The 14353-nt window shown below is 40.4% G+C and overlaps 1 protein-coding gene across 1 annotated transcript in view; it reads right to left on the reverse strand.

Moving 5' to 3' along the window:
• The window catches only part of HCN3 (hyperpolarization activated cyclic nucleotide gated potassium channel 3), a 243194-nt gene that overhangs the window by 45755 nt on the left and 183086 nt on the right, over positions 1-14353 (reverse strand). The window lies entirely within an intron of this gene.

Here is a 14353-nt window from a genome sequence, read left to right on the forward strand (position 1 = left end):
TCGCAACAAACTCCAATTCTTTGGGTTGGATCTTGTCCCACCCAACGTCAGAGGAGGCGATCGGTTGAGAAGATTACGCAGGTTAGAATCCAGATATATTATAGACCTCTCTACAAAACACCCGAGAGGACTTAACATTGGAGAGGAATTGTCATTCCATCTAGGCAAATGATACTGGAACCTCTCTATATATATCAACCTTGCTGTCGGTCATGATCCTTAGATTGTATTACTGCCATATATGAATTTAGAATTTTGCACTTCCCTCGCCTAATTTGTCTTTTCCTCCTCTTTTCTCCCCTTCTCTTTTTCTTTTCTTTGCCCTGCATTGATACACCACCAATGCAGTTACTGCAGGGTTATAGATATGTACATATGTATATACTGAGTATTTGGGGAGAGAGGAAAAGTGACTATGCTTATGGATCACATCCAATTTCTATGTAAATAAGAAAGAATACTATGAGTCTGTTTGATTTTGTCTGTTAGAATAGACTAGAATTTATTGACAGAAGAAGTGTAAATAATCTGTACAATATACCGTTATCACTTTGAATAGTATTTTGTACAGCACCTTACTTTCGTATTTCTTATTGTAATTCTTTATTGTAGTCTTTGATGAACTGCATTGTTACTATTTCTCAGTAGAGTAATCATGATTGAACACTGTGTACATAGGACAATAGCCGATCCACGGCTTTATCTAATGTCATAATTTAAAGACACCCTATAATCATGAAACCCTCTCATGGATATAACACCACTCCAAGATGGCGCCCACAGTGACGCGGGAGGGTCAAGTCCTATGTCATTGTTAATGAATGCAAATGAAACTTTATTAATTTGCTGTTTACATGTCACGAGTGACACACTGACGAAGGCTCACGCCGAAACGCGTCTGTGTTTTTTCCCATAATAAATCACCGTGAAATCACCAAGCTCCTTGAGTGCTGCTGCTTTTTCCTGTGAAACTGAGGGGAAAGTTCGAGCGTCATATATATATATATATATATGTATATATATATATATATATATATATATATATACAATTTTAATTTCTTTACCGCTTTTCCATATTATGTAAGAATTTTTGAAAATGAATCAAGCATCAAATGCAAAGTAGGCCTTTATGATTAAGGAATATTTTAATTTCTATTTTCAAGAGCACAGTAAGGATTTAAATACTCCTACCTTAACAAAGTACTATAGTACTGTCCACAAATAGTGTTACAGATAAACGTTCTCTGTGTTTGTAAAAAAAACAACACATATGGGATCTAGCTCAGCATTATACAACACTTGGAAACGTATTAGTAGTTTACAAACCTGGGGTGTGGTTCACAGACACACAGAGTTTGATGATCCGGCCTTGCGGTTCTTCAGGTACAAACTGGGGAAGCAAAGTTTTTCAGAGATGTAGGGGAAAGAAGAGCTCAGCCAGTGCGTGCTAAGAAGGCGTTGAGCTAAAGGAGAAGGGTGGGCGTGCAAAGGAAGGAATCCATGCGTTTGCAGGTGGGCATTGCAGAGATGTGCCAAAGTAGACAAGTGCCAGAAACCAAAGGGTCCATTTGCAGTCCATTGCAGTCTATTTGCAGTCTGCACGTTCTGAAATAGAACGTGCAGACTGCAAAGGAGAACTCTTTGCCAAAACGGTATACCCACCTGATCAAAGGTGGACTGCTAGCCTTGGTTACTGTCTCGAGAATTCCTGACAGGTTGGTGTCTCTGAAAAGCTGTCAGCGCTGGGGAAGTGTTCTTTTGACTTACACTCAGCTTGTGAATGACGATACTATAATGGTAGAGGGTCGCAATATTATGGTCATATATCGATCCGCATCAAAATCAAATCCACATTATCGCCTACCATTACAATTTCACGTTAAGTTGATATGGCATTAAGAACGGTAAATCTTTAATTCCTAGATATACCTACCTTGATGATATAGTGGTAGTCGATATTGCGGAGTCAATATTTGTTGTTGATATTCTAGACCACTATATTGTGACATACAACCAGCTTCAGCACTGTTGCCTTTTTAGAGTCATCAATCTGGCAGTAAATCTCACATTCACTCTACAGGGCAGTCCACATTTGGATGAGATCTGTGTTATTAAAGGTTGTCATTCCAATGCAGAGGTTCCAGACATGCAGTTCAGAAAAACAGGGTATTAAGATAGGTTCAAACGTTGAGGGTCTTCAAAAACAGTTCTGCCGCGCATGCTCCCGAAGCTTTGTGCACTTAGCAAGCTTCTTAAATCGATTGATCATGCACGCAATCCAAATCAGGCACCTTTAAAACCCAACTGAGAAGGCTTCTGAATCTATGTAAATTGGGAGTACATGTGACTACTCATAAATTTGATGGATCCAAATATGTGAACAGCAAATATTGCATAACGTATGTGAATTGACATATTCTAACATATTGAGATGCTCCTGATTCCCTATGACCTGGGCATACTACTAGTTGTATATGGACTTAGCATGCTCCTCCTAAATGTAGGAAATTAAGCAGAATCCAGGATTTATGTGAACCGGGAGCTTCCACGTGATCATATGAATTCACGATGTCCCTGAATCTGTACATGTAACTGAACATGCTACTGAATCTATGTGAGCTGAACATCTGTATGGATCCAAATGAACTGAGCATGAACTTCATTGCACATGAAATGAACCTGGAACTATCTACCTATGCATACCCCAGAATCCATGTAAACTAATCATACATCTTATCCTAGAGGATTTATGCATGTTCTTCATGAATGCATATAATAAAGCAGTATCCTGCATCATTGTGAACTGGGCATGCGCCCGAAGCATATAACCAGTTGATGCTTCTCTCCAAGCACTCAAAACTGAGCAAGCTACTGGATTTATATGCACTGAACCTGTTTCCAAATCTAGAAGAATGAGCACGCTTCTAAATCATATGAAGCGTGCATGCTCGTGTGAAACTAGCTCAACTTGCCATGTTCCTAAAATAATAGGAACTGGGCACGCTTCTGATTCTTTGTGAACTGAAGATGCTCTTCCCAATGTATGTGATTTGAGCATGCGTCTCCTGCTACATGAACCCGTCATGCTCTTGAATCCATATGAACCTTGCATTCTCATCCTGAATCTCCCATGTATACTATATATGTGCTATGCATGCATTCAAACTCACATACATGAACATGCTCCCAAACCAGACCATGTTCCTCCCAAACCTATCTGTAGTGAGCCTGACCCAAGTCTGTATGAACTGAGCAGTATTTCCAAATGTATAGGACATGAAGACTGATATCACTATGTAGGAGCTAACATATAGGCTACTGATTGAACCAACATTGAGCAGGTTCCTGAATGAATCAGCATTAAACAGGCTCCTGAATCAGTCAGCATGGAACAGGCTCCTGAAGAAGACTGCACAGATCCTGCTCCGAAACATTCTGAACATAGTCTTCCATTGACGCATGTTGTACTGAACATGTTCCCCATGCTGTCTGCACTGAAAGTCTTTCTGCAGCAGTGTGTCCTGACCATGCTTTGAAGCACTCAATACTGAGTATGCTCCAAAAGCAAATTGCAAGGAGAAAGCCATGAACCAAGTGTACTAAATATGCTCCAAAAGCAGTGTGTGTGCTCATCAGGCTCCTGGAGCAGTCTGCCCTAAGCATACTTCTGAAACCATGTGTTTTGAGCATGCACGTGTAGAGGTCTACCCTGAGCATGCGACTGAAGCAGTATGTATTAGCGTGGCTCAGTGGTTAGAGGCGGCAGACCCGGAAGCTGAGGTCAGCCGAGGACCAGGGTTCGATTCCCCGCCTCGGCGGGTCTCGGGCTCAAAAATTCCACGGACTCGACAATTCTCGCTCCAGTGCCTACTCGACTCACGGGGTCACACTCTGCGACTCTGGGCAATAGCTTGCTTAATCTCCACTACGGCCCCTCGCGGCGGGATGCCTGGCTTTCACCTTGTGAATACCCTGCCGGGGTATCTCACAGGGGAATACCAGGACGGGTTCCCTAAGCAAGCGCCTTGAGACCCCTGGGTGATTTGTGCGCTATATAAATCGAAATACATTTACATTTACATTTACATTTCCTAGTACAGGGTTTTCTGAGCATGCTTTTGAAGCAGTCTGCACTGAATATGCTCTGAAGCACTCTTATCTGAGTATTCTCCTGAAGCGGTGTGTACTGTCCCTTGAAGGGTCCTGAAGCTACGCGTTTTGAGCATGCATACGGATCAGACTGCACCGAACATGTGACTGAAGCAGTATATACTTAGCATGTTCCTAGCACAGTTTTTTCTGAGCATGCTTTTGAAGCAGTCTGCACTGAATATGCTCTGAAGCACTCTTATCTGAGTATTCTCCTGAAGCGGTGTGTACCTTCCCTCGAAGGCTTCTGAAGCTATGTGTTTTAAGCATGCATGTGGATCAGACTGCACTGAACAGGTGACTGAAGCAGTATATACTTAGCATGTTCCTAGCACAGTGTTTTTTTAACATGCTTTTGAAGCAGTCTGCATTGAATATGCTTCTGTAGCAGTCTTTTGTGAGTATATTCCTGAAGCTCCAGAAACATAATGTACATAAGCCTCTTTGAAGCAGTGTCTTTGAATGAAGTTCTAGAAACAGTATATACTGACGATGCTTCTGTAACAGTCTCCACTGAGCGTTCGCCTGCATTGTTTATACTCCTAACATACTGGATACTGCACATGCTCTTGACGAAGGTGGCACCACTTGCGATTCTTATGTAGCGTGTACTGAAAATGCCCCTGAAACAAACTGCACTAAGTGTTCTCCTCAAGAGTATGTACTAAACATGTGCCTGAAGCAGGATGCACTCAGTCGGCTCCTGAAGAAGAATTTACTAAGTAGGGTCATGAAGCAAGATGCATTGACCGTGCTCATGAATCGGGGTGCCCTGAAAATATTCTTGGACTCTCTATTGCATATTCTTCAGACGCAGTGTGGAGTGAGCCTACCAATGAGGATGCATGAACCAAACATGGTCCTGAAGCTGGCTTCATTAAACACGCTCCAGACGTAGAGGGGCTGAGTATGCTTCCGACAAAACCTATCCTTAACATACTCCCGAAGCAATGTACACGCACTGGAAGCAGTCGGCACTGAAAATGTCCTCAGAGTCGGCACTGAAAATGCCTCCGTCATCCCATCGCAGTCGCGTCACATGCACTCATGGCTTAGACCCCTACTTCGCCATGCCCGCTCATGCTCTTCCATCATAGTTTCATGCAGCAGAGTAACCGTCAATGAATATGTACGATACCTAGGGTAGACCTAGGAGGTTCAACATGTCAAGACCTGAGGTTAAAAAAATGGGACTGATTAATGCTTTAATTCACAAGCCTCAAGATCTACTTGATACAATCCTCAGTAGAAATGTTCTAGTTATTCAACTCAACTGGAAAAAATTGCTAAACAAACACAAGTAGCATCACAGTCAAAATTGTTTTAAATGTCAAATTTACATCGTTCACAGCCAAATGAATAACCGCAGTACTATTTTTAGAGAAAACTGAAAAAGTTGGACTCTAGGGTTAGGTTTTGGGGTTATCGGAGACATTGCAAACTCCCACTTAAAGGCTACGGTTCATAGTTTGGGGCTATAAAAACCTAATTGAAACTAGTCATCTGATTTCAGAATGGGGTTTTATGTTCAGCATGCATGTTCACAGTTAGTAGTGTGCGACTATCATTATGAGTAACGGACTAGGAATTGAGATTAACAGTTAATGATACATAGTTGTAATGGTAGTTTTTAGTTTGGGTTGGTTTGGTTTAGTATTAGCATTAGGAATTTAAAATTGTGGTATGTCTTTAGGATTTTGATTAAGGGTTGTAGATAAAGTTAAATGTTAAAGGATTATGGACAGTTGAAATTAGGTTTTGGGGTTAGGTTTAAGAGTAGGTTTAGGAGGTTCAGGGATAGGTTTGAGTAGTGTTGGATTTGTAATTGTCAAGATAAAGATATTTTGGTTTGCACTGCGGAGGAATGTTAGAGTTTGGTTGTTAGTTTGGGTTAAGGCTTTTGTTTAAGTCAAGGTTAGGTGTAGGGTTACGAAGGAGGTTTAAGGGTTTAATTTGAGGTGAAGGTGGAAAGCTAATGTTTGGTAATGTTTGAAATATACGGTTACGAATTGGACAGTGCAGTGTTCGAGAGGGTGGTTGATGGTTAGAATCAGTATAAGAGAAGAGGTAAAGGTTGGCTTACAGTTGAGTGATGTGTCCAGACTTAGGTTGATGATAGAGGGAAAGACTTGTCTTTAGAGTTATACTTAACATCTAGGGCCATATGTATCATGTAAATTCGCATTCGCAAAGGCCGAAATTCGCGAATTTGCTAAATGGAATGTATTAAGCAAAACTGGTGCAAAATAAGGAATCGCAAAATTTGCGATTCCTTATTTTGCAATTGCATTTAAGGAATCGCAAATTTTGCGATTCCTTAAATGAAATATATGTAGCAAAAATAATTAGCAAAATGCCCTTAAGGAATCGCAAATTACCACCAACTTCTAGTTGGTGGTAAGTTGCGAATTCCTTGAAAAATGCTAATTTTTGCATTTTTCAAAGTGCCATGTGATGCACATACATGCCCTTACGATATGTATGTGCGCCACATGTGCACCCATGCATATTTCAGGGGTGCAACAGGGTGTCCTTTGGACACCCTTGCACCCTTGAAATTATTCTCAATTTGCGATTAGCAAATTGTGAATCGCAAATTGAGAATAACTTCCCATTCATTCCTATGGGCCTCCTGGCCCATAGAAATGAATGGGAAAGTATTCCTTAATTGCGATTCGCAATTTGCTAATCGCAATTAAGGAATTCTAAGAAATCGCAAAAAAATACGATTTTGTACATACATACCCATTTGCGATTCTCAAATAGAGATTTCTTAAAAATCGCTATTTGGGAATCGTAAATGGGTATCTTGATACATATGGCCCTTGGTTAAGTAGGAAGGACAGAGGTTAATGGCTATGACTGGGTTAGTAGTTAGAGTCAAGGCTAAGGGACTATGGTTACCCCAGAAGACTGCAACCAGAATTGGTCTGATCGGTATAGCGAAACACCTGTGTGGGAAAGAGGAGTAATGAGCATGATCTAACCTTTCATTCATTAATTCATTCAGTCATGTGATTTATTTCAGAATTTCTTCCATAAAATCAATACAGTGGCATAAAACCCATACAGATCACAATTCCTTTGAAAGCAATACATTTCCTTTGTCATTGATTAGAAAATCCATAAACGTATTAAAACAATGCTTTCTATAAAAAGGATTATAAAAACTGTCCCAATAAAATGCTAGATGGTACTATGTACAAAAATGTCCATAACCAACAAAACACATTTATACATTTTTAGAATGTCACTAAAACTATTAGGGAGTTTTAGGGGCACATGTATCAAAGAACAAGTTTGCGAGTCCATAATAGCAAATTTTTGCGAATAGCTATTAAGGACTCGCAAACTACTATGTAGGTAGGAATCTGCGAATATTTAGCGATTCCAACGCATTCCTTATTTATGAGTCGCAAATAAGGAATGGCTTTCCATTCATTCCTATGGGCCCATAGGAATGAATGGGAATAGCGTGCGCAATTTGCGAGTACCCAATAGGTACTTGCAAATTGCGCACACTATTTCAGGGCTGCAAGGGTTCCTGAAGGACACCCTGTTGCACCCCTGAAATGTGCAGGTGTGCACATGTGGCGCACATACATGCCCAAATGGCATGTATGTGCGCCACATTGCACTTCGAAAAATGCATAAAATTGCATTTTGAAAGGAAATCGCAATTTACCACCAACCTTAAGTTGGTGGTAATTTGCGATTCCTTGCAGCAAAATCACATTTTGTGATGTCTCCCAGAATAGCATTTAGGGATTCGGAAATTACGATTCTCTAAATGCTTGCGCAAAATAGGCAATCGCAAATTTTGTGATTCCTTATTTTGCGAGTGGGTTTCTACTTACCTGCATTGCACACAGCTGAATTGCGATTGCAAATGCTGAAATTCTGCAAATTTCAGCATTTTGCGAATGCAATTTACCTTGATACATCTGGCCCTTAGTCTTCAAAAGTGGCCCGAGCAATGCATTAATGAAGAAATTAGCCCCAAAAGGTGCATATGCTAGGTTCATCAACCCTTGATCGAATTGCAAGTTTGCAATATATCTATATATGATCAATCAACCATACTGCTTACTTTTTGAGGCATTTCTAATGTATTTTCCATGTTATGTTATTACATTTAGCAATCGAGTTTTGCGCTTTATCAGAATCTTGGTTTTTACATATCTGAGCTCATCCCATGAATTATTTATGCAGAACTCAATAAAGAGAAGATTCAACTTGCAGTTTTAATTCCCTTGTACAGGAAACAGAAAGATAAAAAGTAATTCCTTTTCCTCAGCCTTTTGGAAGCAGGCATGTATCCCGGTGCTGCCAGTTAACCATTTGACCGCGAAACACATACGCGGAAATGTTCTACTTCTAATCGTACAAAGACCATGCTTCAGAGGTTGGGCCAAAATGTCAATGTAACTTTCTCTAGACTATAAGATAGTTCACTCCAAAGATGCACACGGATAACAGCTCTGGCTGCCCTTTACTTTGCGTCTGCAGAGTAGCCTATGAATAGGGCTCCTGGTTTTATGGTTTTTATGTTTTTTGACATTTCAGTCTGTATTGATCCATATCTATTTTTTGTCAACTTTATCTGTATTTATCCATATTTATTATGGGTTTTGTGAAAAAAATAACGCCGACACTGGTATATTTCCACATTTCTTAACCAATAAATATGCTGTCATGCTTGAATGCCTGCCAGGTTTCCGTGAAGAAGATAAATCAATGCACTTATATGCAAATATGCACATTTCAGTTTCAGCCTTGTGCATATCGACTGCTGTTTAAGCCTCTTTACCAAAATTCCCTTTTTCAACCCCCTTACCTATCAATCCACACAGTTATCGACCTGGCAGACATTGCAAAGTGCATTTAGAATCACTCAAAAAGCACCCAATTTCTGTTTTCATTCACATTTAAAAATAAATACAGACAAGAAAGTAAATGGTTTTCTGTCTGTCTTTATCTGTAAAAATCAGTACAAACGAAAAACAGGGAGCCTTACCTATGAAGCTGTTAGTGATGACACTCAAGTTCTAGATATGTATTGGTACATCTGGATGAGACACTGGTAGCTCTCCAGCTACCTGTAAGTAGGTCTCTTGTGTACAACCCAACCTACTGCATTACAACCTTTTGATTGGTTGAATTAATATAGGTATACCAAAATTGAAAAGTGTGCATTCAAGTTGAAGTATGCGTATTCTCAGAGCTCATAAGCTGATGGTTGGAGAAAAATGCTTGTATTTCCAAAATATACTCAGAGTTGATATTTCAATGATACGTGAAGCACTGGCGAGACGTATTGCGCATTGTAGCTGTGACTGTTATGTATCACTTATGTAGAGGCATTCAATATTGATACACCCTTTTTTACACTACTACTTTCAACCCTGGCTAATGCACTGATGTGGTCACTGGTGGCAGTTCTGCATGGGACAGTCACTAATTAAGTCTTCTTTGATTTGGTCAGTTTACTTTATAACTCTAATAATATTAGTAGCTCAGGGTGATTTCCAATGAACATTAGCAGCTCTTAATAAAGATAGGTTGGAGATCCATTTCCGACACGTTGCTTGGACCATAGGAGGGTCAATCTCTTTATGCTTTTTTACACCATCTTCACCCTGGCCAACCTCCCTTGTAAAGGCATAAGTATGTTTGTTCTTCCCCACATTTCTCTATCCATTTTGGTGCCGGATGCTACATGCACCTTCTAAAATAAAAATGGAGTGCCTTATACCAAATATTTGATGACTTTAATACAGTAATGATGTTGTGATCTTTGATGTAAAAAATAATATCCATGGGACAACCCTCTTTGTGAATGAGAAATTTACTTTTAAATACCCCTCCCTTCAAACTGTTATTTTATTGTGCTTTTTTGGTTAGGGCCACTGAGAGAATGTGGACGCCTCTCATTAAATTCTGTATAACCATCAGCTTCTTGCTCCAGGTCAAAAACTCAGACTAAAGCAGTATAGTGTTGGCTTTCAGTGTATGAATTATCAGAGTAAAGATATAATTTCTACTGCATAACAGACCCCCCCCAAAATAAAAGAGAAATAAACCAATTAAGGCATGCGAATGACAATAAATGCTCAGAGGATATTTGCTCCTCCTAGCTGTATAGGAGGAGGGAAAATTATTTGTCATTTGATTAAAAAGAACTTCAGGTGACCATGCAATCTTCTGGTCTAGCCCAATCCCCACCACCATCTCCTTGCCAAATTTCCTCTGCCTCCCTTCTGACATCACACTCAGAATGAACCAAGTAGAATACAACCTTAATTATCAATCTGACAGAGTTCTCAACTTTCTAGATTACATTGGTAGCTCATCCATTCAAGATTATTTTGTATTGTAGCGCTTGTGGAAAATCAGGGCTCAGAGCACCAGAACACTAAATCTATCATAAAAGCCCACCTCTACAGGGTATTATCCTGGGCATGCTGATGACCATTCAATCTATATGATATAATAATATAGTTCATTCTGATCGTACCCATGCCCTGGAAGGCCTTGATGAACCAGAGCATGTCTCAGGTCTTTTAACATCACCCAGTATTAACACAATCCGCTGGGTGGTATAATAAAATCCGGGTGAGAGAATACAATCTTTTGTTCACCTCTATAATTTCTACTGAAACTAAAACTATAATCAGTCAATTGTTATCAATACTATGGGCCTCATTATGATGAGGCTCGGAAAGCCTCAGAATGCAGGTTGGAGGCTTTCCTAGACTCATCGCGGTTCCAAAACAGTCAGCCGGATATTCTGGCTCACTTCTGCCGAGCTCAAGGAGCCCGTCTGCCAGTCGGAACCGGAACGCAATCCCTAAGGATGGTGGTTTACACTGTCCGGATTATGATGCCAGTTTCCGGCAGGATTTACATGATGGGCTTTCCGACATGGAAACTCTGTCAGAAAGCGACTTTGGTGGCTCCAAGCAGGGCCCCCTTCAATCATCGGTCTCTGGGGGCCGAGAGGGAACCTATGGTGCCCCCATCTTTATCCCTGCACCGCGTGGCAGGCACCGTTACATGCCTGCCACATGGTGCAGGGATGAACACAAACTCCCTTTTCTGTATGGGAGCTTGCGACCGCACCATGTACGGTTGCATCAAAATTCAACAGTCGGGACCGCGGACCTGAGCGCGGTCTGACCCGAATCCGCAACGCCGACATCAAAATAAGGCCCTATTTTTTACTCCTAATTATCATTCATGCTATGTATATATTTATCTCATTTTGTGACTGGTTTATAACTGTTTACATCTGTAACAAAAAACTCAACACATTTATTTGAACACTCAACAAGTGCATACCTGTAAGAGTCAGGCACTGACACGCTGGACACGCCCCAGCACTGAACATTTCTACCACTTAGCGGCCATTCTCAACCCCATCCCCAATCTGAATTAAGGCCTCAATTATCTCTGAAATGGTCAGCTATGTCTGACAAGATTAACACTCCCAAATTCTGAGAAGCGACCTTAATCCACTTTAAGGCCTGATCCTCTTTGAGATAGAAACCAGCTGACGTACTGCCAAGTAGGGTTTGAATTTACATGGATGTGCCCCCGCGTGTAGCGGCATGATCCTCGTCAATGGTTGGCTGAACTCTAGTACTTTAGGGCCTCTGAAAAGAGTCGCATTTGCATCAGAAGTCAAAATCACACTCACCTACAGCTCCACCAGCTTCTCAATGTAGGCCCAAATGCCAATAACTGAAACATAACACCAAAAGCTTAAAGTTCATGTTGCATCACATCTGGACATGACCCAAAGCTCCTTGCCAAAAACAATCCTTGAAAAACTATTCACTGTGACGTAAGATTCATGGCCCAGCATGCCTTGGTCCGCCCATTAGTATGGCTCCAGCCACAAAAATGCATCAAATGCAGTTTTACAGAACAATCCACCCATAGGTGATATTTATTTATGGAATGTATAGGTATGCCCAGGATGCCCCATGTCTTAAACAATACACACTTTAAAAAAATCCATAACCCCGAATGTACTAGAAAAATTACCTTCCAATAAGCCACAATCCAGAGGGCACTGAATACCCCTCTAAATATTACAGTCAGGTACATGGTGTTGGAAATAGTCTGGTACATGGGTAAATATTTAGTGTATTACAATTATGAAAATATACTGATGGCACAGAATTTTGGACCTCAATGGGAGGGGTGTTTTGAGTGTTGTGCTCCAGCAGGATTACAAGATCTGTAGTAACTCCACGGGTCCTGTGTGTTTACCATGGACATGTCATCAATAGAAGTGTCCAGGTGAAACTCTGGCGCGAAATAAGGTCTCCCTGCATCCTTCGAACCATCGCAGCACCCGCTTCAAGGCAAACATAGCCTGGAACATGTATTCATAAAAGTGTCTTATAATTATGAAGAAACATCTGGTTGCAATGAATCACCGCCTTATTTGGAGCTGGTTCCCTGAATAGCTCATTCTTTATTCTTCAGTTGTTAACATGTTGAAAAGTACACGCCTTTGTTATCAACACAAACCTACCAACAATATTCTTTTTAGATAATAATTTGACAGCGCAGTCTTCCCATTGTTTTCTTATTGTTATGTAATTATATGTTCATTCACGATGAATTCTGTGATTATTGGTGCTAATTATCTGTAATTATTACTCACTGTTGGAAGTAATTTCCTGTTTTTAGTAAAATGTTGCTGATGCTGTCAAATTAAAAACAAGCATTGATAAAGCCAATAGATCGCGCCTTCGGGGTCTGTTGGCCATGGTTTTTATTGATGCTGTACAGCATCTGAGCTAAAGAGGAAATAAAATAAAAAAAAGGCACTATGCGGAGCACATCATTTTATATGCATGAACCATGCCAACAAAATGATGCAGGGGCTTTCTTATCTTTTTATTTATCAATCCAAGTTGGGTTGGTAAATAGAAAAAAGTAGGTGGGGTAAGCAACATGGGGGTGGGGGAGGAAATAATACAGGGGGCGAAGCAATAATGGGGAACTGTAAGCAACACGCAGGGTGCGTTTGGGAGAAGTAACAGAGTAGGAAAGGAACATGAACGAGAGAGAGGAACATGGAGTACGGGGCTAAGAGATGCACGCGGGCTAGAGAGAGGAGCGTGAAGCAGGGAGGCAGAATCACACAGGCGAGAAATCGACACGGGGAAAGCACGCAAGCAAGCAAAAAACAGAGATGGAAGGTAGAGAAGCACACAGACGAGAAACAGCAACACCGAGTGTCGTGGAGGAGGAATAGAAGCACATGAGGGAGACAGCTGGAAACACACATGCACTCTCATGGAATGGTTAACCAAAAAGGAAAAAGTTGTGCCCAAAAAGTAAGCAATGCAAGGATACAAGTAATTAGGCCATGCTCCAGTGGAGAGACAAACACAAAAGAGTAAGGAAAGCACACCCATACTGACAAATAAAATGTAAGCAAATGAGAGTGACAATGAAGCCAATCAATGCCTACCAATGGGTGGGCAATATGTAGACTGTAAGCTGACAATAGATCTTATCACAAATAGGCAGCTTGAGCTGTGTGGTAGGCGAGCCATAAAAATGAGCACTCACTAATTCCTGAATTTTATTCAAAAACCTTTTGGACACAATCACTACTTAAACCTATAGCCAGACTGTAATGCGATGCTAAATGTATAACATTTACAATAGGTGATCAATTGATACAATTTAAACCAGACCTTCCTGTATGATGTAGGCTACTATGCAGAATTTATTGATTTAAGCATTTTATTGTGATTCTTAAAAATATGTAATGTTAGGAAGAACAGCCCATCGCTATATGTTATTATAGCTAGTTGTGAGAACTTTATACAAACCTTTTTTTTAAATACATTCAAACCTCAGACCTGTGCTTTCAAAACTATGCGTTCTACAGAGTAACCACATTCCTGCAACTCTTTAATAATTTCATTGATTGCAACAAAAAAAGGTTACACAGGACCTCAAGGGTATTTGACACACAATTAATATTCTTTTAGGCTAGTCTTTGGTTTTCAATTGATGAGTAGCTAATCTACTACAAAATTACTACTTTGTAAAGTACTTTTCTCTTGTGATGTCGAAATTATTTTGTGGTTTTACAGGCGTGCCCAACATAGTTTTACTGCCACATAGAATCGGCCATATTTATGCCTGGACTTGTTCAAGCACTATTTTGAAC

The sequence above is a fragment of the Lissotriton helveticus genome, chromosome 12 (assembly GCF_964261635.1).
Source record: "Lissotriton helveticus chromosome 12, aLisHel1.1, whole genome shotgun sequence".
Classification (NCBI taxonomy): Eukaryota; Metazoa; Chordata; class Amphibia; order Caudata; family Salamandridae; genus Lissotriton; species Lissotriton helveticus.